The sequence below is a fragment of the Ailuropoda melanoleuca genome, chromosome 3, assembly GCF_002007445.2.
Source record: "Ailuropoda melanoleuca isolate Jingjing chromosome 3, ASM200744v2, whole genome shotgun sequence".
In the NCBI taxonomy this organism is placed as follows: domain Eukaryota; kingdom Metazoa; phylum Chordata; class Mammalia; order Carnivora; family Ursidae; genus Ailuropoda; species Ailuropoda melanoleuca.
Window position 1 is genome coordinate 60,566,123 of NC_048220.1, and position 26,007 is coordinate 60,592,129.

The 26,007-nt window shown below is 39.8% G+C and overlaps 1 pseudogene; it reads left to right on the plus strand.

Moving 5' to 3' along the window:
• The window catches only part of LOC100468142, a 117,534-nt pseudogene that overhangs the window by 41,367 nt on the left and 50,160 nt on the right, over window positions 1-26,007 (plus strand).

The window sequence follows — 26,007 nt, forward strand, 5'->3', positions numbered from 1 at the left end:
ATCATTTTGGACAGCTAATTCTGAATAAAGATCTGACCAAAGGCAGTGAGGAGGAAGAAAAGATCAAAACAGTATGGTATTTGCATAATACACGCCTGCAGCCACTGCAGCATTACTTACAATGGCCAAGATATAGAAACAACCTAACTGTCCATCAACGGATGGATAAAGAAGTTGTGGTATATACATACAATATTATTCAGCCATAAAAATGAATGAAATCTTGCCATTTGTGACAACTTGGGTGGACCTGAAAGTCATTATGGTAAGTGAAATAAATCAGAGAAAGACAAATACCATATGGTCTCTCTTATATATGGAAGCTTAAACAAACAAACAAAAACCAAGCTCATAGATATAGAGAACAGACTGGTGGTTGCCAGAGATGGAGGGTGGGAAATAGGAGAAATGGGTGAATATTTTCCTAGTTTAAATAAATTGAATTAAAAATAAATCACTCAAGTTTAGCAATTAAAATCCAAAAGCAGTGTTAAAAATAACATATCGGCACCAAAATAGATTCCACAAAATCAAAAATGTTGAATATTAGAAAATCAGTAAATAAAATCCATTACATTATAAAACTTAAGAAGTATCATATGATCATCTTCATTGATGTCAAAGAGCTTTTGATAAAATTCATGTCAATTCTTGCTCAGATCATTCAGATGGATTTTTCTGTAACATTGTTAAGCATAAATAGAGTATATGCATATACACATATATCTCATCATATATATACAGATCTACATATATTTACACACATGTATCAGTATATAAATATATATACATATGTATTTCAATATTTATATATGTATGTGCATGTGTATATATGCATATATACATCTATACATGTCTATATAGATTAGTAAAAAATTAGCATTAGTGTCAAATAACACTAAATATTGCTTAACAACACATATATGTAGTAAACATGTAAAAATATAAATGGGAATGAAAAATACAAATTCAGGATTCAAGAGGAAAAGAGGCAGAATGAGACTGGCAAATATAATTAAGGGTCCAACTTATAATTTTCTTGTCCTTAAATTGGCAGATGGGTACTTAGATTTTCATTTTTCTCTGTACAGTTTTTGTATGTCTGAAATAGTTCAGGAGAAAAGGAGATAAAAAGAGAAGAGAACACAGGCTTTTCTGAAATCAAGACAAATCTCAATTCTAATCTCATCTCTGCAATTTCCTGGCTGTGGGGTCTTGGCTAGGTCATTTAACTTCACTGAGCTTCAGTTTCCTCAACTGTAAAATGAGAGTAATAACAACTTATCCACTTCCTGAAAGTATGTTTCAGCATTTAGCAAAGTAATAAACACATAGTGTGCACTTAACGTATTTGATGCTTCTCCTGAATTATTTCAATAAGGCCAGTGTTAATTGTGTATTTTTGCATTCCAACTGTGTGTATGTGGGTGTGTTTACAAGGCACATACATTTCAGTTTCTTGGAGCACAGCTCTTGGGTTCTTATGATTTTACCACCCTTTTCCACATATAACCTTTTTATTTTGCACTTCCTGTTTTAATTTTAAACATAGAAAGGACAATTTCTAGACAATCAATAGAACAGCTGCTAGAGGAAAAAAATAGAAATGAAAGAGCTACATGATTGAAGGCTGACACTTTAAAGAATAGTTTTGCAGTTAACAGCTGTGTATTCCAGAAATAATATATCCGATAAATACATGATAACAAAGAACAAAAATTGCTATCTAATGTTGAGAATTCATAGCTGGAGAGCTGAGAACTATTGAAAAACATTGGCAAAATTTCAGTATCGACCTTAATTTTCTAAATGAGTTGTAGTTACATGATAAGAAACAAGGAAAATAATAATAATAAATCCCCTCACAAAGTCTAAACTTTATGGCATTTAAGGCATAAATGAGCACTGTGAAATACACTTTAGGTATCATTTTAACTTTTTAAAGCATGTTTTGAATACTGAACAACAGATGTCGGTCATTGTCAATGACGATGTTCTCCTTTAATTCTAACAATTTGTCTCTGTTCTTGTCCTCTTAGTCTTACCCACACACATCACACTATGAGTCTCCCCCCAAGGCACACCCCAGTTGCTTGTCTTTCCTCCTCTCAGTGGGGTAGTCCTTTGTCTTCTCTCTTTGTGAAGACAGCTTATGGAATTAGAAAGCCTAGATACCCAAATGTGAAGTCGCATTTGCTGAATGTAACACATCAGGCAGGGTTTTGCCTCTCTGAGCTTTAGTTTTATTAAAAATAGGGAGTAAAGCAAGCTAACATATAACACAGACCTTTAAGAAAAAATTTAGAAGCATCATTCAAATGCTAGATATTATTAATCTCAGGAAAGACTGAAAACTGGGTAGTAAAAAGGACCAGTTTCTAGGTGGTTCTTCTCCCAGGAAACAAAACAAACCCTTAGTCTATTTGGCTTCCCGTTTCTGTATCTCCCAACAACAGTAAGAGCAGATGTACATGAGAAGTTCTCTGCTGTCTTCCTTAGCTTTTATGTACTTTGCAGTTCATGTGGATTACATAAGCTTTTGTTTATTCATTTAACAAATACTAATTGAGTACCTTTAGACCGTTTACCTGTGGGCTCTGTACTAGGTGTTTTGGACACATCCAGTTTAAAAAAAAAAAAAAAAAAAAGAGCCAGGCGCCTGGGTGGCTCACTCGGTTAAGTGTCTGCCTTCAGCTCAGGTCATGATCCCGGAGTCCAGAAATCAAGTCCCACATTGGGCTCCCTGCTTCTTCCTCTGCCCTCCCTCTGCTCATGCTTTCTCTCCCTCCTTCACTTGCTCTCTCTCTCTCTCAAATAAATAAATAAAATCTTTTTAAAAATTATGTGTGTGTGTGTGTGTGTGTGTGTATAACAAAGATCTTTGCCCTCTTGGAGTTTAGCATTCTCTCGGGCGGTAGGAGTGAGTGTGGGTGGATGAGGGAACAGACAATAAATAATATATATTGAAGAAAACCTAATACAGCATATTAGAAGATGATAAATTCTATAGAAGATAAGGAGTGGAGCAGGGAAAAAGGGGTGGGAAGAGTTTTCAGGAAGGGGTTGTCAGCTGGGTGGAAGGAGGGGCTGGGTACATTGTCTAATTGGATAGGTCTCCATGAGGAAGCAGCTTTTGAGCAAAGACTTGAAGGATGAGGGAATTACTCAGGAGAATATCTAGAAAAGAACATTCCATGAAAGGGAATACCCACTGCCAAAGACCTATGGTGGAGGTTTCTTGTCATGTTTGAGAGAGTAACCAGGCCCTTGTGTCTGGAGAGGAGTGAGTGTGCAGAGAGTACCAGGAAAGAAAGTTAGAAGACAACATCTTACCTAAAAATACCTTACTTAAAACTTGTGACTCTTACCAAAACTTCCAAAAGAAACCTTCTTTGGTCTATACATTTTAAAAGCAAGACGACTTCAGTTTTTGTTCTGATGCCTACAATTGTTTCAATGAATATCTGACTCTTTCTTATGCGCTACACTTTATCGGTGGAAAAACACACTTCATATCTGCCTTTTACTATTATCTTTCAATCTTTCCCCTCGTTTAAGATGATAATCAGCTCTGAAAAGCATGAGCCCCCCCCCTCACACATACCCTATATTTGCTTTAAGAGATGCTCCCAGTAGGTTGTAGTTTGTTGTCCAGGTTTTATCCCTGCTCCCCATCAAAGTCCCTCTAAATTGTTATCCCACAGGGAAAACTTTGTTGTTCCCTTTACGCCATCCATCAGCTGCCCAAAGAAAACAACTGTTAACAAGAGTGAAAATCCAACGGGTCACCATTCTGTTTCATTACAAGGAAGGAGAGAACAGGGTAAACCCAAGCACGGATCCCGTCATTTAAAAATCAAGTCCATCTTTCCCATTTTGAAGTCAAAGAAATAGAGTTGCAAGGACGTTCACTACTTTTCCTTCCTCTCCAAGCATCAGGTGTTGTATTATGTTACTGCTTATCCCAGGCAGGAAGGGAAATCTTACAACATAACCCTCTAAGACAAAAGAGAGACTAAGCTTTCTTCCATCAGATTTTCTTCCTCGGCTCAGACTTTGTTTCACTGAATTAAATTTATATTTATCAGATAAAGCTATTTAGTCTTTTGCCAGGTTTGCACCAGGAAGGGTTTAGATTTTTTCCTTGAGAAATTTTAATAAAACATAAACTGGTTCCACCAAGACGATTTTTAAAAATTCAGACTATCTGATCTTTAGGGTAGGATTTTTTCAACAGTTGTAATTATTTTCTAACACCTTCTGTAACACATCATTGTGCTGTTTTATAGCACATTTGGGTAACAAATTTTTTATTCATTTTATCCAAATTCTGACATCCTATAGATCTGGCATTAAATTTTTTTGTTTAGGACTCTACTATTAGGTAGCTGGATGTCAAAACAACTTAAAAGGCTGTTTTAAGAAGAATGAACAAAGAGAAAACAAACCCACTTCAGTGTGGCGGGTTTCTATGGATGCACTTCTGTGTAACAGAAGATCCTGTCACTGGGGAATCCAGCATAAAGAGGGCAGCTAGAGAGCTTGCATTCTTTGCTAAGTAGGGGCCATTAACTGGTACAGTTCAAAGAAAGAACCATGAAATGTTTTGTATTTTCCTATATTCTTTCTTAGCCTCTACCACCATTTTGCTTCATTTTGAGTTGCTGCCACATACACACACTCACTTCACCAGAAACACTGTGTTCTCTCGTGGCCATGGACAGTCATCATCACTTTCCAAACCTCTAAGCAGTAGACAGACATTTTTTCTTTTCTTCTTTTTTTTATGTTTTTTTATTATATTATGTTAGTCACCATACAGTACATCCCTAGTTTCTGCTGTAAAGTTTGATGATTCATTAGTTGCGTATAACACCCAGTGCACCATGCAACACGTGCCCTCCTTACTACCCATCACCAGCCTATCCCATTCCCCCACCCACCTCCCCTCTAAAACCCTCAGTTTGTTTCTCAGAGTCCATAGTCTTTCATGCTTCATTCCCGTCTGATTACCCCCCCTTTCTTTATCCCTTTCTTCTCCTACCGATCTTCCTAGTTCTTATGTTCCATACATGAGACAAATCATATGATAATTGTCTTTCTCTGCTTGACTTATTTCGCTTAGCATTATCTCCTCCAGTGCCGTCCATGTTGCAGCAAATGTTGAGAATTCATTCTTTCTGATAGCTGAGTAATATTCCATTCTATATATGGACCACACTTTTTAATCCAGTCATCTATTGAAGGGCATCTCGGCTCCTTCCACGATTTAGCTATTGTGGACAATGCTGCTATGAACATTGGGGTGCATATGGCCCTTCTCTTCACTACGTCTGTATCTTTGGGGTAAATACCCAATAGTGCAATGGCTGGGTCATAGGGTAGCTCAATTTTTAACTTTTTAAGGGACCTCCACACTGTTTTCCAGAGTGGCTCTACCAACGTGCATTCCCACCAACAATGTAAGAGGGATCCCCTTTCTCCACATCCTCTCCAACAATTGTTGTTTCTTGCCTTGTCTGTTTTTGCCATTCTAACTGGCATAAGGTGGTATCTCAGTGTGGTTTTGATTTGAATTTCCCTGATGGCTAATGATTTTGAACATTTTTCATGTGTCTGTTAGCCATTTGTATGTCTTCATTGGAAAAGTGTCTGCTCATATCTTCTACCCATTTTTTGATTTGTTTATTTGTTTCTCGTGTATTGAGTTTGAGAAGTTCTTTGTAGATCTTGGATACCAGTCCTTTATCTGTAGTGTCCTTTGCAAATATATTCTCCCATTCCGTGGGCTGTCTCTTAGTTTTTTTGACTGTTTCCTTGGCTGTGCAGAAGCTCTTTATCCTGATAAAGTCCCATAAGTTCATTTTATCTTTTATTTCTCTTGCCTTTGGAGATGTGTCGTGAAAAAGGTTGCTCTGGCCGATGTCATAGAAGTTGTTGCCTATGTTCTCCTCTAGAATTTTGATGGATTCCTGTCTCACATTGAGGTCTTTCATCCATTTGGAGTTTATTTTTGTGTATGGTGTGAGAGAGTGGTCAAGTTTCATTCTTTTGCATGTAGCTGTCCAATTTTCCCAGCACCATTTATTGAAGAGACTGTCTTTTTTCCACCGGATGTTTTTTCCTGCTTTATCAAAGATTAGTTGCCCAAAGAGCCGAGGGTCCATTTCTGGGTTCTCTATTCTGTTCCATTGGTCGATGTGTCTGTTTTTGTGCCAGTACCATGCTGTCTTTGTGATCACAGCTTTGTAGTACAGCTCGAAATCCGGCATTGTGATGCCCCCAGCTTTGTTTTTCCTTTTCAACAGTTCCTTGGAGATTCGGGGCCTTTTCTGGTTCCATACAAATTTAAGGACTATTTGTTCCAGTTCTTTGAAAAATGTCCTCGGTATTTTGATCGGGATAGCATTGAAAGTGTAGATTGCTCTGGGTAGTATGGACATTTTAACTATGTTAATTCTTCCAATCCATGAGCATGGAATATTTTTCCATCTTTTTATGTCTTCCTCAATATCTTTCAAAAGTGATCTATAGTTTCTAGGATATAGGTCCTTTACGTCTCTGGTTAAGTTAATTCCAAGGTAACGTATGGTTTTTGGTGTTATTGTAAATGGGATGGATTCCCTAATTTCTCTTTCTTCAGTCTCGTTATTCGTGTATAGAAATGCAACTGATTTCTGGGCATTGATTTTGTATCCTGCCACCTTACTGAATTGTTCTATAACTTCTAATAGTTTGGGAGTGGATTCCTTTGGGTTTTCCATATAGAGTATCATGTCATCTGCAAAGAGAGACAGTTTGACTTCTTCTTTGCCGATTTGGATACCTTTGATCCCTTTTTGTCTTCTGATTGCTGTTGCAAGGACTTCTAGTACTATGTTGAATAATAGTGGCGAGAGTGGGCATCCTTGTCGTGTTCCTGATCTTAAGGGAAAGGCTTCCAGCTTTTCCCCATTGAGAATAATGCTTGCAGTAGGCTTTTCATAGATGGCTTTTATGAGATTGAGAAATGTACCCTCTATTCCTACACTCTGAAGGGTTTTAATCAGGAAAGGATGCTGTATTTTGTCAAATGCTTTTTCTGCATCAATTGAGAGGATCATATGGTTCTTGAGTCTTTTCTTGTTGATATGATGTATCACATTGATTGATTTGCGAGTGTTGAACCATGCTTGCATCCCAGGTATGAATCCCACTTGGTCATGATGGATAATCCTTTTAATGTACTGTTGGATTCTATTAGCAAGGATCTTGTTGAGGATTTTGGCATCCATATTCATTAGAGAAATCGGTCTGTAATTCTCCTTTTTGAGGGGGTCTTTGCCTGGTTTGGGGATCAAGGTAATATTAGCCTCATAGAATGAGTTTGGTAGCTTTCCTTCTGTTTCTATTTTTTGAAATAGCTTTAGGAGAATAGGTATTATTTCTTCTTTGAATGTTTGGTAGAATTCCCCAGGAAAACCGTCTGGGCCTGGAGTTTTATTATTTGGAAGGTTGTTTATCACTGACTCAATTTCTTCATAGTTAATTGGCCTATTTAAGAAATCTATTTCTTCCTGTTTCAGTCTTGGTAGTTTATAGGTTTCCAGGAAGGCCTCCATCTCTTCCAGATTGTTTAGTTTTTTGGCATATAGCTGTTGATAAAAGTTTCTAATAATCCTTGCAATTTCAATGGTGCTGGTCGTGACCTCTCCCTTTTCAGTCATAATTTTAATAATCTCAGTCCTTTCTCTTTGTTTTTGGACAAGTTTTGCCAGTGGTCTATCAATTTTATGGATTCTCTCAAAGAACCAGCTTCTAGTCCTGTTGATCTGCTCTACTGTGGTTCTGGTCTCTAATTCATTGATTTCTGCTCTAATCTTGGTCAACTCCTTCCTTGTCAGTGGGTTAGGCCTGTCCCTCTGTTGCTGTTCCAGTTTCTTGAGGTGAGAATATAGAAACTGCATTTTAGATTTTTCTATTCTTTTGAGTGAGGCTTGGATGGCTATGTATTTCCCCCTTAGGACTGCCTTTGCAGTATCCCATAGGTTTTGGACCGTTGTGTATTCATTCTCGTTGGTCTCCATAAATTGTTTAATTTGTTTTTTGATTTCCTGGTTTATCGAGTCATTCTTGAGCAGGATGGTTCTTAGCCTCCAAGTGTTTGAGTTTCTTCCAGGTTTTTCCTTGTGGTTGAGTTCCAATTTCAGAGCGTTGTGGTCTGAGAATATGCAGGGGATAATTTCAATCTTTTGGTATTGGCTGAGACCTGTTTTGTGTCCCAGAGCATGATCTATTCTTGAGAATGTTCCATGGGCATTTGAATAGAATGAGTATTCTTTGGTTCTGGGGTGTAGTGTTCTATATATATCTATGAGGTCCAACTCGTCGAGTATGGCATTCAAAGCCTTTGATTCTTTGCTTAGTTTTTGCCAGGGTGTTCTGTCTATTTCTGATAGTGGGGTGTTGAGGTCCCCTACTATTACTGTGTTCTTATCTATATGTCTCTTTATTTTGGTTAAGAGTTGGCTTGTGTATCTTGCTGCTCCCCTGTTGGGGGCATATATATTAATAATTGTCATATCCACTTGTTGAATACTTCCTTTAAGAATAATATAGTGCCCTTCTGTATCTCTCTCTATGGCCTCTAGTTTAAAATCCAGTCTATCTGATATGAGAATTGCTACTCCAGCTTTCTTTTGAGGTCCATTTGCGTGGAAGATGGTACTCCATCCCCTTACTCTAAGTCTGAATGCATCTTTGGGTTCAAAATGAGTCTCTTGTAGACAGCAAATGGATGGGTCATGTCTTTTTATCCAATCTGCAACCCTGTGGCGTTTTATGGGAGAGTTTAAGCCATTTAGATTGATAGAGATTATTGACAGATATGATTTTAATGATGCCATTTCTCTTTAAAGTCTTTGTATCGGTTGTGACTTGCTGCTCTGTATCACTCTTGGGGCCTTTTTACCTTTATAGAGCCCCCCTTAATATCTCCTGTAGGGCTGGTTTCGTGGTTACGAAATTGGTTAATGATTGGCGATTTTGGAACGTCTTTATTTCTCCATCAATTCTGAATGACAGCTTTGCTGGATAAAGGATCCTTGGCTGCATGTTTTTCTCTGAAAGAGCTTTAAAAATGCCCCCCCAAGCCTTTCTCTCATTCCAGGTCTCTGTAGACAGGTCTGACGTAATCCTGATACCTTTGCCTTGGTACGTGAGAAATTTCTTTGCCCTGGCCGCTTTCAATACTGTATCCTTGGATCTAATATTTGCGAATTGCACTATGACATGCCGTGGCGTAGGTTTGTCCTGGTTGAGCTTGGATGGGGTCCTCTCTGCCTCTTGGACACGAATGCTTGTTTCCCTTGCTAGATTAGGGAAGTTTTCAGCTACAATTTGTTCAAATATCTCTTCTAGACCTCTGTTTTTCTCCACCCCTTCAGGGATGCCGATGATTCTGACATTGGATCGTTTCATAGAGTCAGTAATCTCCCGTAATCTACATTCGTGGGCGTGGATTTTTTTAAGACCAGCTTCTATTTTCGTTTTTTCTTCTACTAACCCATCCTCCAATTCGCTAACGCGTTCCTCTGCCTCGGTGACCCTGGCCGTCAGAGCCTCTAGTTTTGACTGTATTTGGCCCACTGAGTTTTTAATTTCTGTCAGATTCGCTCTCATTTCTGCCCTTAGGGATTCTATATTCTCAGCAACGCTTTCTCTGATGCTTTTTTCAAGTTTACTCATCATCTTGACCATTGTTGCTCTGAATTCCATTTCTGATAATTGGGATACATCCATATGTATTAATTCTGTGGCCGAGGCCAATTCTGTGGCAGAGGCCACAGACTCATTATCTTTTCTTTGCTGGGGGGGACTTCTCCTTCTCGTCATTCTGATGAAGAGAGATTGCAGGGTTGTCCAGAGCCCAAGTGTTGACTGGGACCCAGGCCGTGCGCCCTTGTTTTATAGAGATCTTAGGGATGTGGGCTTCTTCCTTAAAGAGTTTATTTATTTATTTGAGAGAGAGAGAGACAGTCAGCAAGAAAGGGAACCCAAGCAGAGGAGTGGGAGAGGAAGAAGCAGGTTCCCGGTGGAGAAGCCCGATGAAGGACTCCTTACGGAGCGTTGTGATCACACCCTAATCCGAAGACAGGTGCTTGGTGACTGCGCCACTCAGGCGCTCCGGGTTGTGGGCTTCTTGATTTTTCAGCCTGCCTTCTGGGGGAGGGGCCTGCCTGCCGGTACTCAGAAAACCCTGTTTGGGTAGAGTCTCTGTGTCCCTTGCGAGGGGGGATGGGGATGGGCACCCTGTGAGCCGGTATTTCCGGGCTTTTGTTCTCTGGCGGCTTTCCCTGGCGGTTTGCTATGCCTCTTCTGAGAGAGCAGCAGCGGCTGAAATTCAGCCTCTGTCTCAGAACAGAGGGATCGCGGACCGTTCTCCACTGATGTTCTGGCCACTTTAACTCTGTTTCTGTTGGTGCTGCTCAACCCTGCAGCGTCCCAGGATGTGCGTCCCACACCCGGCATCCCAGCCCTCACTTCCAGGGCTGGCGCATCTCTGTCCTTTGTGTTTCTAACACCGCCAGCCGCCAGGCACCCCTGCACACTTGGGAGCTCCCGGTCTCAGTCTGGTTCCAGTGAGCACACCAGAGCTCCAGTTTTCAGTCTGGTGGCGTGTTCCCGGCGCATGGTCTCTGTCTGCTGTCTCGCAGGTGCTGGTCCGCAAATCCGCCCGCTCCCTGGTGCAGGTGGCTACTGCTTCCCAGCGCCCGAACACGGCGGCGCCCTCCCCCTTCCGTTTATCTTCCAATATCTGTGCGCGGTTTCACGGCTCCCCGCTTCGTACCTCAGTACTCAGNTGCCTCTTCTGAGAATCAGAGCAGCAGTGGCCAAATCTCAGCCTCTGTCACAGAACAGAGGGATCGCAGACCGTTCTCCACTAATGTTCTGGCCACTTTAACTCTGTTTCTGTTGGTGCTGCTCAACCCTGCAGCGTCCCAGGATGTGCGTCCCACACCCGGCATCCCAGCCCTCACTTCCAGGGCTGGCGCATCTCTGTCCTTTGTGTTTCTAACACCGCCAGCCGCCAGGCACCCCTGCACACTTGGGAGCTCCCGGTCTCAGTCTGGTTCCAGTGAGCACACCAGAGCTCCGGTTTTCAGTCTGGTGGCGCGTTCCCGGCGCATGGTCTCAGTCTGCTGTCTCGCAGGTGCTGGTCCGCGAATCCGCCCGCTCCCTGGTGCAGGTGGCTACTGCTTCCCAGCGCCCGAACGCGGCGGCGCCCTCCCCCTTCCGTTTATCTTCCAATATCTGTGCGCGGTTTCACAGCTCCCCGCTTCGTACCTCAGTACTCAGTGGAGATGTTCATTTGTAGAGATCCAGATGTATCTTCCTGCGTCTCAGGCTGATTCCGTGGATGTTCAGGCTGGTCTGGTACCTATCCAACTCGACTCAGGGGAGCAGCTGAAAGAGGGGTCCCCTACTCCTCCGCCATCTTAACTCCAGGATCCAAAGTTTCAATTATTTTTAATGCTTATTTTATTCTTAGAAGACTTGACTGCCACAGAACTTATATTTGTCAGGTTACTTTTCTAAGCCATGGATTCCTTATCGTTCCTATAGCGCTTTCAAATCCTGGCCAATGGCGGAAAGCTCTTGGGGAAACCCATGGAAGCTCGGGCTATTGGCGGTCTTCGGTGCAGTCCCAGCTGACAGACATTTTTTCTGATGCCTTTCCCTCAGAGGAGATCATGCTTACTGTTCGAAAAACCCAAGGTTTACATGGTGTGGGGTCATTCCTCAGGCTCTCTTGAGAAGAGTTCAATGAAATGGACAAACATCAACACTAGAAAGTTTTCTTCCGCCAGTTTTCAAGATTGATATAGTTCTTCTTTGACCAAAATGGTCATATGAACCAGTCAGTCAATGACAAAGAATAGAGGAAAATAAAAAGTGGTTATCTTGAAAGCCATCAGAAAAAAAATCATGAAAAATATTAGCATACTTGACTGTATAATGAATTTGTCTTTATAAAATTAAATACATTTCCATCTATCACAAAACTATTATAAATACAGATAGTGTAACCCTGGAGAGAAATACAAGAAGTGTTTCATTGGTTGTCTCCACTGAAGGGAATGGAGAGATTAATTGTAAAGAGAATGGTGTACCACCCTGATAGTAGCATAGTGAGATGGGCACTCTCAGCAACTGCTGGTGAGTGTCTAAATTAAGCATTCTGTCAAGAAAGCAATTTTCAATATTGATCAAGGACCTTGAAATCTTTCATGCCTTTAACCTTAGTAATTCCATTTTGAGGAATTTATTCTAAGGGTATAAGCAAAGCGTAGAGAAGGGTTTTGGGGGAGGTTGTTTTGTTTTTGCAAAATATGTTATTGAAGTATTTTTACAGAAGTGAAAATGAAGGAAAACTTAAAAGCCCCAAATTTGGTAGGATTAGGTAATCCTTTTTCTGTTTCCCAATTATTTTGTACATACATTTTATTAAAACAGCCAGCATACTGGGTTCTCTTTACTTGCATGGATACCTTCTTAAGAAACTGAGTGCTCAGGGGCGCCTGGGTAGCGCAGTTGTTAAGCGTCTGCCTTCGGCTCAGGGCATGATCCTGGCATTCCGGGATCGAGTCCCACATCGGGCTCCTCCACTGGAAACCTGCTTCTTCCTCTCCCACTCCCCTGCTGTGTTCCCTCTCTCGCTGGCTGTCTGTCTGTCACATAAATAAATAAAAAAAACCTTTAAAAAAAAAAAAGAAAAACTGAGTGCTCAGAGTGTGACAAAGAATTTTCATCTCTGTGATCCCAGAGTCTCTTATAATAACTGGGGCCCACTAGGCTCTCAGTTAATACTTGTAAATTAGTAAAATTTTACTTTATCTGTCATGTAATCCATAATGCCTGCTAAGATTATTATTTCATCCCACCTCTCACTGCCTACATAACTATAAACATGAGAATAAATCATTCTATTTTTGCAGCTTAGCAAATTAGACTGTTTAAAACAAACTGAATTTAGGTTTGTCCATTCATACATACAAATAGAGCTATTGGCACAGTCATAAACAAACTGAATTATATCTCAGTATGTTATCATGACAGGTATTAATATAAAGATAATCAGCAAGAGAAGAAAAAATATTTCAAGTCAGATTTAAGATCTTATATGAAATTTTTAATGCTTGGAAAACCAACCGATTCAATGTCAGATGGATCCCAGAAGATATGTGAGGCTGATACAATGTGGAATAAAAATTACAGAGTTTAGAAAATCAATGTCATATGTATATATGAAGTTTCAGGCCATTTTCTGTATCTTAAATGTAATTTTAAGCTGCTTTAAGAGGCAGTCTATTGAGTGTGAGCCTCCTAACTCAGCTCAATTACATCCCAGCACAATGAGAAAAATTGCAGGTGAGTTCACAAAACACTGTGGGAAAACTATTTTAGACTGTTATTGGGAAGTTGTCTGCACACAGAAGTGTAATAGCTGCACTTCAATCCAATTCTGGTCTTTGCAATTTACCCTAAGATGTGCCAATCCTCAGTAAATTGTGTGAGAAGGGGACAATAAAATCATTATTTACCTGAATTGTATCTTACTCCAGGAGTAGAATTAAATAAATCAATAAATGGAAGGGTTCGTCTGTAGAAGATTGAAGTGCCCACACACGTAACTTCTGTTTAGGGTTTGGGGGTGGGAGGAGGTAAAACTATATTTCAGTAGTAACAAATTGGAATACTAGTGGAACTTTTAAAAAGCTTGAAGAATTAAATCCTCTTAATTTCTGAGTATTTGTTAATGTCATGTAACTCTGAATAACATTTTGAAAATCATGGATGAAAAAATAAATAGTTAAATGTTGGGCAAGAGAGCAAAAACTCACCTTAAACAACTCAAGCAATTCCTCTAGAAAGGAGAGGGAAGAAAGGGAGGGAAGGAGGGAGGAAGGAAGGAAGGAAGGAAAGGAGGGAGGGAGGAAAGGAGGAAGGAAGGAAAGGAGGGAGGGAGGTAAGAAGGAAGGGAGGGAGGAAGGAATTTAGAGTTTGTGTAGTACCAAAGCCACCCTCTTATGGGTGTTGACTCCCCCCTGGCCAGGTGGGCAGCAGAAAAGCTCTTGGCAACCCTGAGGCAGAGACAATATGGCACACCAGAAGGATGTACTCTAAAGTCAAAGCCCCAGAGTTTTGAAACTTGGTTTTACCATTACCAGCTAAGACAATCTGATCAAAATAATTTTGTTAAGTCCCTACATCTACATGTGAAAACAAACTTTATCTGTACCATATCTTATAGGGTAAAATCATATATTTTCTCCTCAATAAATGTTTTTCTAAGTGCTTCTTAGTAAATAACACCATTCCTTTTTCTCAGAGCCACAGGGGGAGAGAAAGGGTACATACCAATCAAAACTACATCTAGTTGCAAACATTATTTTCTAAACTCTTCAAAGATTGGTGTTAGCACTTTTTAGGGATGTTGCTGGCTCCAAGAATCCTGTAGGTGAAGCTGAGTTTTAATTAAGGACTCTTTGGATCCAAAACTCAATATAGAGAGTGTAATTGCGTTTTATACCCTAAAAAGCTGTTTGGATATATTTCCTTGCATTCAGGCATTCAAATAAAGTTTGTTAGATAACTGCAGTTTTGAATATTTCAATGAAGACGGATAATTTAATATGACAGGAAAACTGATAACACTCACAACCCATGTTTCCCAGGCCATACTGGCCTGAAAGGAACAAAGCATTGTGTCAGAGTAAGAGTAGAGACAACATCAAACAGCAGAATAGATACAACCCCACCCCACTGGCCGTTCTTTCTTCATTCAACAAATATTTATTGAGTATCACATATGAACCAAGAGTCTGCTAGGCACTTGGCTTATGATGATGAACAAAAGTAGACACGGTCTTTCATGTACCTTACAATCTGCGAAAGGCAATTGAGCAAATAACAAGGAAGTTTTACCTAGGTTTGGGAAAGGGGGCGGTTGTAGTTAAGACGGTGTCCCTTAGGAAGGAATGCTTGAGCTGAGTTATGATATATCACCTGGAGTTAACCAGGTAAGGGGAGGGGGCACACGGTCAGGAGGAGCATTAAGGACAGACGGAAGACTATTTGCAATGATCCCATTGTCAGAGGGAAACTATCACATCTGGGAATAAAAGAAAATCTAAATGGCTGGGATAGGAGTGGGCATGCAGAGAATAGTTAAAGGGGAAAAGGGAGGTTGGTAAATGTCAGGCTTGACTTTCATCTTAAACGCAGAGAAATCATCAAAGGATTTTAGCTGGAGAAGTGGCATGGAGAGAAAAGAGTAATAGGATCAGATTTGCCTTTTGAAAAATCCACTGTTCCTAAGGTGTGGAGAACCCATGGTTGGGAGGGAAGGACAAAGACAGATGAATTAAGAGGCCACTGCAGTAAATGGTACAAATCTAAGTCTGTCATAAAACTTTCTGGCCACTTTTTCCCTCCCTAGGAGTGTACAAAAAATACTTTATTTCCCAGAGAAAACCTCCCCTCTGTAGTGGAGATGGAAGGAAGTCAATTAATTGAATATTTAGAAGATAAAATTGGAAAGACATAGTAATGGATTGGATATGGTTGCAAGACACAAGGGCTAGTCGAGGGTTTGTACAACTGGAGAGATGAGAATGCCATTCATTTGGGGAACAATGCAAACTTATTATAAATTAAATGGGTAATGTTTATTGAGCATTTACTGGCCAACAGTCATTGTTCTAAATGCCTTGCACGTTTTATTAAATTCGGTTTTTTTACAACTCTGTGATCTCGGTAGTACTATTGTTTTCTCCACCTTACAGATGAAGAAATGAGGCAGAGAAAGATAAAGCAATGTGTTTATTTACACATCAGTATAAGTAGTATTGAGGTATTGAGTCCAGAACTATGCTTTTCACCACTTTCCTATGCTTGCTCCCTGTTCAAGATGTGTTTCCCTTAGCTCAAACAAAAGGACCTCCTTTTCCTTTCCAGCTCACCTTGTGGTTTTCATTCTTTTTCGGTGGTCACTTCCAGTGCTTACAATAGCTTCCTCATAGCTAAGTTGCTATCGATTCTCCAGACTGAAAAATATTTCTGTCTCTGTGTTGATAATACCTCTCTGGGCCATAAGTTATTGCTGTAATTTGAGGTTGAGGGACACAGAGAAGAAGATTCTAATTTACATTCCTAATGGTCCGTGCAGGTTTATGGAAAAATGGATTTTCTTCGTCTGCTCACTACCATGACAAGATACCATTGACTGGATGGCTTCACTAACAGAAATTTGTTTTCTCACCATTTCGGAGGCTGGAAGTCTAAGATCAGGATGCCAGCATGATTGAGTTCTGGTGAGAGTTCTCTTCCTGACTTAGAGACTGGCTATCTTCTCACTGTATCCTCCTGTGGCCTTGCCTTGATGTTTGCACAAGGAAAGAGAGGGAGAGGGGGACAGGAGGAGGGAGAGAGAGAAAGAGAGAGAGAGTTCATTTTCTCTCTTGCTCTTCTTATAAGGCCACCGACTCTGTTGAACAGGACCCTAAGCCTTATGGATTTGTTTAACCTTTAACTTCCTAAAGGACCTGTGTCCAAATATAGTCCCATTGGAGGTTAAGGCTTCAACATATGAATTTGGGGGGAACACAATTCAGTCCATTGCATGGACCCAGGGATCTTCTTTAAGAAAGATAAGAAAGAGTCTAGAATTCTCAAAGGCCCTTGAAATGATACTTCTCCAGCCTCTCAGTAACTTTGCCTCTGATTAGGAAGTCATTAGAATTCTATTTAGCTCTAACTTGGGAGTGTTCAGGGAATGGGCAGGGAATTTATGGAAAAGATGAGAGACTGAGGAAGCAAATTCAGTGAGCATGACAATAAAGCAGGAGGCCATCCCTGCAGGAAGTGTTGACCCTGGCTATTTCAGAAATCCCAAACCCTCAATTACAATGATCACCAGTGTCTATGCCAAACAGTAGAGCTCGGGAGCACTCGCTCAATATCATAGGGGCAATACCTCCTAGGGACTCCAGAAATAAGTAGAACCAGTTCTGAAGTGAGCAGGGAGGGTTGGGGGAGAGGAGACAAATGCAGCAGGTGGGAATATCTGCTAGAGAAATCACCAAAACTGTGATTCCCCATACAGTGTTGTAGGCTGGTGTAGCCTGAGACGCACAAATTACATCATCTTGTGACCCTACCCAGTTGATCATGACTCTAATTTTTACTGTCAAATTTAGACTGAAATACTCTTCTTTCTCCTGTGTTAAACTCTAAGAGTCATCCCCAAGCACAATATCCATGAGTTTTCATTTCTCAATGGTATAACTCCATGCCCTCTACTCTAATGATCAACCCTCATGGTTTACCGGGACTGAGGGATTTTCAGGAATGTGGTCTTTTCACTGCTAAAACCTAGACAGTTGAGTAAACCAGGACATCTGGTCATCCTAAGTCTAACAAGAGTTAGACTAAGAACATAGGAAACTCCTGCAGGGTAGGACCAGAGAAAATATTCTCCCCTTGCCCCAAAACAGAGTGCCCAGCCTCAGCTGGTAATCATTAATTCTGATTTCAGTCAGATGTTTCTTCTTCCTCAGATTCCTGGGAGATAAAGAAAGGCCACTGTTTGGAACAGTTTGGAACTGGGAGATTTTGTGTTAATTACAAAAACAGGTGGCTGGCCCATGGCTATAATTTGCTCATTTTATTTCTTAAGAAGTCACATTAAGGGGCGCCTGGGTGGCACCGCAGTTAAGCGTCTGCCTTCGGCTCAGGGCGTGATCCCGGCGTTATGGGATCGAGCCCCACATCAGGCTCCTCCTCTATGAGCCTGCTTCTTCCTCTCCCACTCCCCCTGCTTGTGTTCCCTCTCTCGTTGGCTGTCTCTGTCAAATAAATAAATAAAAATCTTTAAAAATATATATATAAAAAAAAAGAAGTCACATTAAAATATTATTTACCTTAATTACTGCATTGTGGGTGCCCTTTATTTATTTATTTTTTTAAGATTTTACTTATTTATTTGACAGAGATAGAGACAGCCAGCGAGAGAGGGAACACAAGCAGGGGGAGTGGGAGAGGAAGAAGCAGGCTCATAGCAGAGGAGCCTGACGTGGGGCTCGATCCCACAATGCCGGGATCACGCCCTGAGCTGAAGGCAGACACTTAACCGCTGTGCCACCCAGGCGCCCCTGTGGCTTCCCTTTAAATTTAATTCCCAAGGCTGATGCTTCATTGGCTTTACCCTAGTCCAGTCTTGTCAATAGGCTTGGACTTCAGGCCAGTCCCAGGCCCCTAGCAGTGCAGTTCTCAGTCTCTCCCATCAAGTGCATCAAACCCTCCAGCAGTCTAAACTGAGTTGCCATCAGCCTGCCAAGTGCGCCCTAGGATACTCAAGTATGCGGTAGGTGAACAATAATTGACTTAGGTACTGGGACCTGTACCAAGCTTGTGTTAAAATCTTACAATGACGATTTGACTCTTGGAAAGTAAATGTTGTTGTGTACACCTTTACTCCAGCAAAGGTGCACAATCTGATGCAAAACACAGCATGGTGTTCAAAAGAGCACAACTCTTGAAATCAAATGAGATCGCTAACATTGTCAGCTACAGTATCTTGGGCAAGTTAATTAACTTAATGCATCTCAGTTCTAGTGACTATCAAACGAAGATAATACCTACCACACAAACGTGTTTGCGAGGATTATATAAATCAATACATGCAAAGCATCAGTCAGCTACCTGACACAGAGTGAGAGGGCTGTGATACAGTTCTCTTTCTCTCTTCTTGTTTCTTGCCTGGTCTCCTCGGCACTTCTCACCAAAATTGTTTTTGTGACTTTAATGCCTGTGGATCTAGAATTTCCTTAAGAACACCCTGGATGTATTTTCAAATGTTTTAGAAAGAAAATAGTTATTTTGACATTGTACTCTTAGGTTCAAAGTATAGTTTGTTTTGTATTCCCCTGAACTGTTTGATGTCTGAAAAGTAAACAATCAGGCTAAAGGTTTCTAAAATCCAATATGATTAAAAAAAATATTTATTGAGCATAGCAGTTTTTCTCTCCAGGTTCCCTTGATAATATTGGTACTCTGCTTCAGATTTCTAAATAAAAAACGTTAAGATTAGAATGCTGCTGTGTTCTGCATTCTCACACAAGAGCCACCCTTGGGCTAAAGGACTTCCTCCTTCATACACTCTCCGTCCCTGAGCTCACTGCTTCCACAGTTATTTTTCTGCTTTTCTGGAAAAGTTAAAACTTTTCCATCATTATCACCTGGGAGAAAAACACTCACAGAACAATCTCGAGAATTTTCCAGTTAAAAAACAACAACAACAAAACTTGATTTAGAAAGTACCTGGTGAAAGAAGGTAATAGTGAAATACTCATGACTACTGCCCTGACTACTATTTTATGCAGTATATATGGATATAGGAGCAACCAATTTTTTTAAATCTCTTGTTTTGTGCTACAACAATATCTTAAAGAGCACTAGATCTCAAAACAGACTACCACCCATTAATAATGTCTACATTGACCTGGGAAATAGCATACATTCAGAACCTAGTCCTTTGCTTGTGACTCATTTCTTAATGAAATTCTATTATCTTAGAGCAACTAATGGAATATACCTCAGGGCCTGGTGCCATCAGATGCATTTTAGAAAATTACTATTTTATATGAGCACTGTTACGCTTATTTTAATTGATGGGGCTTATATTAAATCATCAGAAAACAGATCTTTTAAAGGAACTAGTGGCAATACTGCTCGTACATATTTTTTTCCCAAAAAGTTATAACATCCTCAACTTTCTGATAACTTTGTGTATGTGTGGGACATGCCTAAGAGACTTGGTTTTATCCTCTGACCTCTATTTAATCATAAGGGTTTAGGGCTAGAAGAGATCTCAGAGATCTTCTAGTCCAACACATCATTCTAAAGACAGTAAACATTTTAATGACTTGCCCAAGGCCAGAAAGCTGGGGTGAGGCAGATTCAGAGCTAGGGCCCATGTCTTCTGGTTTCCAGACCAATGCTTGTCTCACCCAACTATACTCCATGATCCTTACATTGGCCTCCCTGCCTTTCCTGTCCACAAAATGTACTCATACGATAAGAAGAACTACTCACATCATAGCCCCCTTCAGGAAAAAGTAGGGCTTCATGATAGCTTCAAAGTGGAAGGCTTAAAGAAATGAATTTTAGGGGTGCCTGGGTGGCACAGCAGTTAAGTGTCTGCCTTCAGCTCAGGGCATGATCCTGTTGTTATGGGATCGAGCCCCACATCAGGCTCCTCTGCTATGAGCCTGCTTCTTCCTCTCCCACTCCCCCTGCTTGTGTTCCCTCTCTCGCTCGCTGTCTCTATCTCTGTCGAATAAATAAATAAAATCTTTAAAAAAAATGAATTCTAATCAAATAGACAACACAAGGTATAAACATTTGTCGAAATATCAGGCAAGAAGAGGAGCTCCTGTCTCTTTTTGTTGTCCTCTTTAAGAAAGAAGATAAAAAGAAAAGAAAACATTCTAAATGTCTTGAGTTTCAGGAAAAATGCTCTATTAGTGAGTCAGACTCTCAAAATAATGTTAGCAAAGGAAGTGACTGTCAATGCGTGGGTGAGGTTTTTTTTAGAAGTCACATGAAAAAAAATAGTTCTATGTGTACAGTTCTGAAACATTCTTCCTCCACTCTTCAGGGCTTCCTCGAATGTCCAGGCTGCCATGAACTAATTTACATTTATTTTGCTTTCTCAACTTTTGCTTCATGTACCCCAACATACAGGGCAAGAACATTATTATTTCCTTCTAGGATTCCATGTACTCCAACCCGTCTGTGACTTTGCTATTGTTCTTTTACTTTCCTGGGATGCCATTTCCCTCCTTTTTCTCCACTTGTCAAAATCTTAGACATCCTTTAACACCTGATTTAATACCACCTCCTCCTTGAAGCCTTTCCCAATCTGCAAATGTAAAATTAGTGGCTACTTCCCGTAGCACTTTTGTTGTACCTCTTAGAGAAAAGAATCCAGTCTACCTTGTTCTGAAGACTACGTGGCTGTCTTCCCTGTTGGATTCAGAGCTACTTGAGACCTAGGAAAATAGCTTATCTTTACATGTGCTGGGGACATGTTAAGTACCAGGGATTCCAGAGTAAACATGAAAAAGCCCTTGGCTTCAAGAAACTATCTAAAATCTAGCATGCAAATATAATTGAGGTTATATTCCCCGGTCGGAAAGCAGATCTTGACATAAGGATTTGAATGCAAGTAGTATGTCTAAGTAGTGAGAGTGAGGAAATGAGATCGTAGAGGGAAGAATGCCAAAAAAAGAAGCACATTAATAATGAGCAGGTTTCCACAGAAATAAAAAATAGAGTGGTGGTTGCCAGGGGCTGGGGTGTGGGGAGATTGGGAGATGCTGATCAAAATGTACAAACTTTCAGCAATAAGATGCGTAAGTTATGGGGAGCTAATGGACAACACAGTGGCTACAGCTAATAACACTTGAAATTTGCTGAAACAGTAGATCTCAAGCATTCCCATCACAACAATTAAAAATATGGTAACTATGTGAGGTTCTGAATGTGTTAATGAACTTGATTGTGGTAATCATTTCACAATGTACACATATATGAAATCATCACATTGCACACTTCAAATATATTCAATTTTATATGTCAATTAGCCTCAATAAAACCGGAGGGAAAATAAGGCACAGGTTTCTACTGTGGGGCCCACTCCTGCTGAAGACCCTCTGAGAAATATGCAGAAGGTGCCTCTGAGTATCCTGAGGTGAGGACGCTGGGGTATAAATCCCTCAGTTCTACCCTCCTTGTTTAAGGGTTGCTAATGGAGGATTAACTCAGAGTCACTGCCAGCCAGCTCTCTTCTTAGGTCCAGCATTCCTCCAAGTAGCCAGAGAAGTCCCTGAGGCAGAGATCGAAGTGCTTGAGGCAGGAAGCTCTTGGTAGTCCAGCAAGTGTCCACCACAGTCGCAGACGACCTTCAGGGACGGCCAGGAGGATGGAGATAGAACAGCAACACTTTCAGCTACAGGGCCATAGATGGTTACTGCCGAGTTTACTTACACTCGTGAGTTTAAATAAATCTAGTTGCTACCCTTAACAAAATGTAAATGCTGAGAAAGGACTGACTTTACTCTTTTCTAAGGAAACTGAGGGTGTTAATTTTTAAGTATGATTTCCTTACCAAACCAAAATGTATAGTAGATTTGATTTTCTGTGAATTACTGAGTTACCAAAAAAAAAATACTTTATTAGAATGAATTAGAATTAGATTATTTCTGATGGAGGCTACTCTCAGAGTATGTTTGGAAGCTGCTTCCTGTCAGAAGTATTCTCTTTATTTTCCTTGACATTTTTCTTTCTCATTTTTAAGAGTAATACATGCTAATTATAGAAAATTGTAAAATACACAAGAACAAAAGAAAAAGAAAATCATTCATTGTTTCCACCAAATATTTGCACGGAAAAACAACATGGAACCATCCTGACTAGTACCCAAGCTTTTCTGTTAATGAGATTATCTCCTAAACATTGCTTCACCTATGTTAGATTATTGATAAATGTGCTGTATTATTAAAGGATATTCTTCTTACCTGCCATTGTTTTTAAAAAACTTAAATTCCTTAAGCAGAATCAGTAACCTAGTGAGAATATCACTGCTTATATCACAGACTCGCACAATTTTCAAAGGTCTTCATGTGTTATCAATTTCCAATTATCCCACACTTTGGTAAGAAAATATAGTCTACCTGATATTAATGTTTGGAACCTGTTGAAGCTTCGTCCTTGGCCTAGTGCATGACAGTTTTTGTGACTATTCCGTAGATTCTCAAAAAGGTTATGTAGTCTCAGCTTTTTGAAGTTTGTGCTTGTGTTCCCTTCTTCACGCTGAAATCTTGAGGATTCCTTAGGTGACAGTATTGCATGCCATCATGTACATACATATATTAATCAAACACGTCACTGGTGTCCTACAAGTACACCAATTTGGTCAACTGTGATGCCCAGAGAAAAAGTCTGCTCTCCTATGCATTACAAACTTGAAAGAATCCACTTCTCCAAATGTCATCCAAAGCATGTTCAGAGAGATTTTGCCAGGACAGCAGAATAGAGGGAACGTATGTACGGAGTGCATGTGTAGAAATACCTTTCCTTCAGTCCTACTGCATACTATACACACGCTGTCAGAGGGATCACTGACAAAGCATACTGTTCAAAATTGAATTATACATTCACAAAGCATTCCTCACGGTTTCTCACGAGGCCAACTGTATTCTTCCTGAAGCTATCATGCCCCTTTAAGTTTTACAGAGAATGCAGTATTTTTTTAAGGATTCTATTTATTTATTTGAGATAGGGAAAGAGTGAGCAAGAGCACGAGCCGAGGTGGGGGGGGGTTGTTGGTGTGTGTGTGGGGGTGTTGGTGTGGACGGCAAAGAGCAAAGGGATTGGGAGAAGCAGGCTGCCTTCTGAGCAGGGAGCCCCATGCAGGATCCTGAAATCGCAACCTGAGCCGAAGGCAAAGGCTTTAAGCACCGAGACACCCAAGTGCCCCTGCAGAGAATACAGTGTTGATAAATGCAGTTGCAGATGCAAAAAGACATTTAGTCCTTTCATTGTCTAGTAATCACCAAAAGGGGATGAAAAAACTGTTCAGGAACCATTCTGTAACCAAGCATGCAATCCATTAAAAAGTTGCATTATTGATAATTTTCAGTAGATTTCCTGTTGCATTCTCTGAAGAACCAAGAGCTTACCAATCCAGAAATGTCCCTGTTACTGTAGGAAATGTAGGAAAAACATATTAAGGAAGAATTTTTAAATGAAATAAACTTGGATCCTAGGGAAATACATCTTCTGTGATACTACTAAAGGCAAAGCCAAATAGTGAGATGGAACGCAGAGAGACCATGCATAGATTATGAACAAGACCCTTAAAGTAGCAATGAAATTCAGCTCCTACAGTCAACTACTTCCTGCTCTTTCTAGGAGAAAAGTCTTCGTAAAACTTGACCGTGCTGGAGCTCTGTGAATTCAACACTGCAGTCTTTGCTCAGGGTTTATAACCGCACAATTGTCTGTAAGACAGAAAGTCCTATATTTAATGTCGTTATCTTGAATGCATTAGCTTTCTGTTATTAAAGATCTCCAGTTTCACACCATGTATTCTATTGGTCTTAACGTTAAAAAATTTCTTCTCTGAGAATATATGTTAGCTCCATGTTCAGACAGCAAACTCACAAACAAACTTTTGGACAGTGACCTGTGGCTAAACTGGTAACTGACTACATTAATTTTGCCAGGCAAATTTTTTCGCTCAGGATAATGATGAGTCATCATCAGATGACATCAATTCATAGTTTAAGAAAATGATATCCTGTCCTGAAAGGGTTAACTGTTGCAATCTAACAAGAAACCCAGATTCCAAGGAAGTAGTTTATAGATTAGAACAGTCCTACCATTTTCTAATGTAAACTCTGAAATATACTGTCCAAGGCCTATGGAAGTTAGTGTCTATTGGTTTGGGTGGTGTGGGAAAACATACTCACTAATTTCTTACATACATATGTACGTGCACAGTACACACGCACACACACAAACACACACACACACACACTGCCAAAATGGAAAAAGACTATTTTCTACTCAAAAGCAGCAGCTAATTTTTTTTTTTAAATATCATGAGGGGCAGAGAGAGGGGAAAGAGAACTAGTTATAATATAACTTCCCCTCTTTTCCATAATATTTTACTACTAGAATGAATTTACAGAAACTATGCAGTTTTCTTGCTTCAACAGCTAGTATTTCAAGCAATGCCATATTTAGGGAATAATTTCCTAGACCTAGTTACCAAGAACATCCAAAGTTAATAGTTCGATTTAGATCTAAGGCATTTAAGGTCTAGAGTTGCAGAGGGAAAAAAAAGCAAACAAATAAAAAAAAATGATTAATGCTGTCATTTACTATAGTCCAAAAAAATAAATTAAGAACGTCCTGAATGCCTTCACTTGTTCTAGCTAAGCTTTCAAGTGTTCTAGAATGCTATTGCTATAATAAAACAAACAAACGAACAAACAATTAAAAAATTTTATGTGGAAAGAATCTAAGTTTGTCCCCAAAAGCTGAGGTGAAAGAATGGTCAGGAATATTTTCACTCATGAGGGGAAAATATGACTAAAAATAAGATGCATCGGTAATTAAATCCTGCTCTACATTGTATTTCGTAGTTTAGAATGACTAAATTCTTAATGGCTTTTAAAATTGAATTGACACTATTGAGTTGTTAGAGTAACATTTTTTAAATTACCCATTTCAGGGGCGCCTGGGTGGCACAGCGGTTAAGCGTCTGCCTTCGGCTCAGGGCGTGGTCCCGGCGTTATGGGATCAAGCCCCACCATCAGGCTCTTCCTCTATGGGCCTGCTTCTTCCTCTCCCACTCCCCCTGCTTGTGTTCCCTCTCTCGCTGGCTGTCTCTATCTCTGTCTTATAAATAAATAAAATCTTAAAAAAAAAAATAAAAAAAAAATAAATTACCCATTTCATTCTTAAAAATAAACTTATGAATCTACATTACAGATCCTAGAAGCTAAAAATCAAGTGATTAATAAAATAAAAAATAAAAAAATAAAAAAATAAATTACCCATTTCATTCTTAAAAATAAACTTATGAATCTACATTACAGATCCTAGAAGCTAAAAAATAAAAAATAAAAAAAAAAAAAAAATAAATTACCCATTTCATTCTTAAAAATAAACTTATGAATCTACATTACAGATCCTAGAAGCTAAAAATCAAGTGATTAATAAGTTAGCCTAATGTATCTATGTTACAGAATATTCTGCTTCAATTTGTCCTGTAATAATATTTGAATTATTGTCTACTACCAGAATACATAAAACAATCATATGCATTATAAACAGGTATATTGGAAACAATGTGTACACGTGTGTAAGACATTTGATTAAATCAGGTATTTT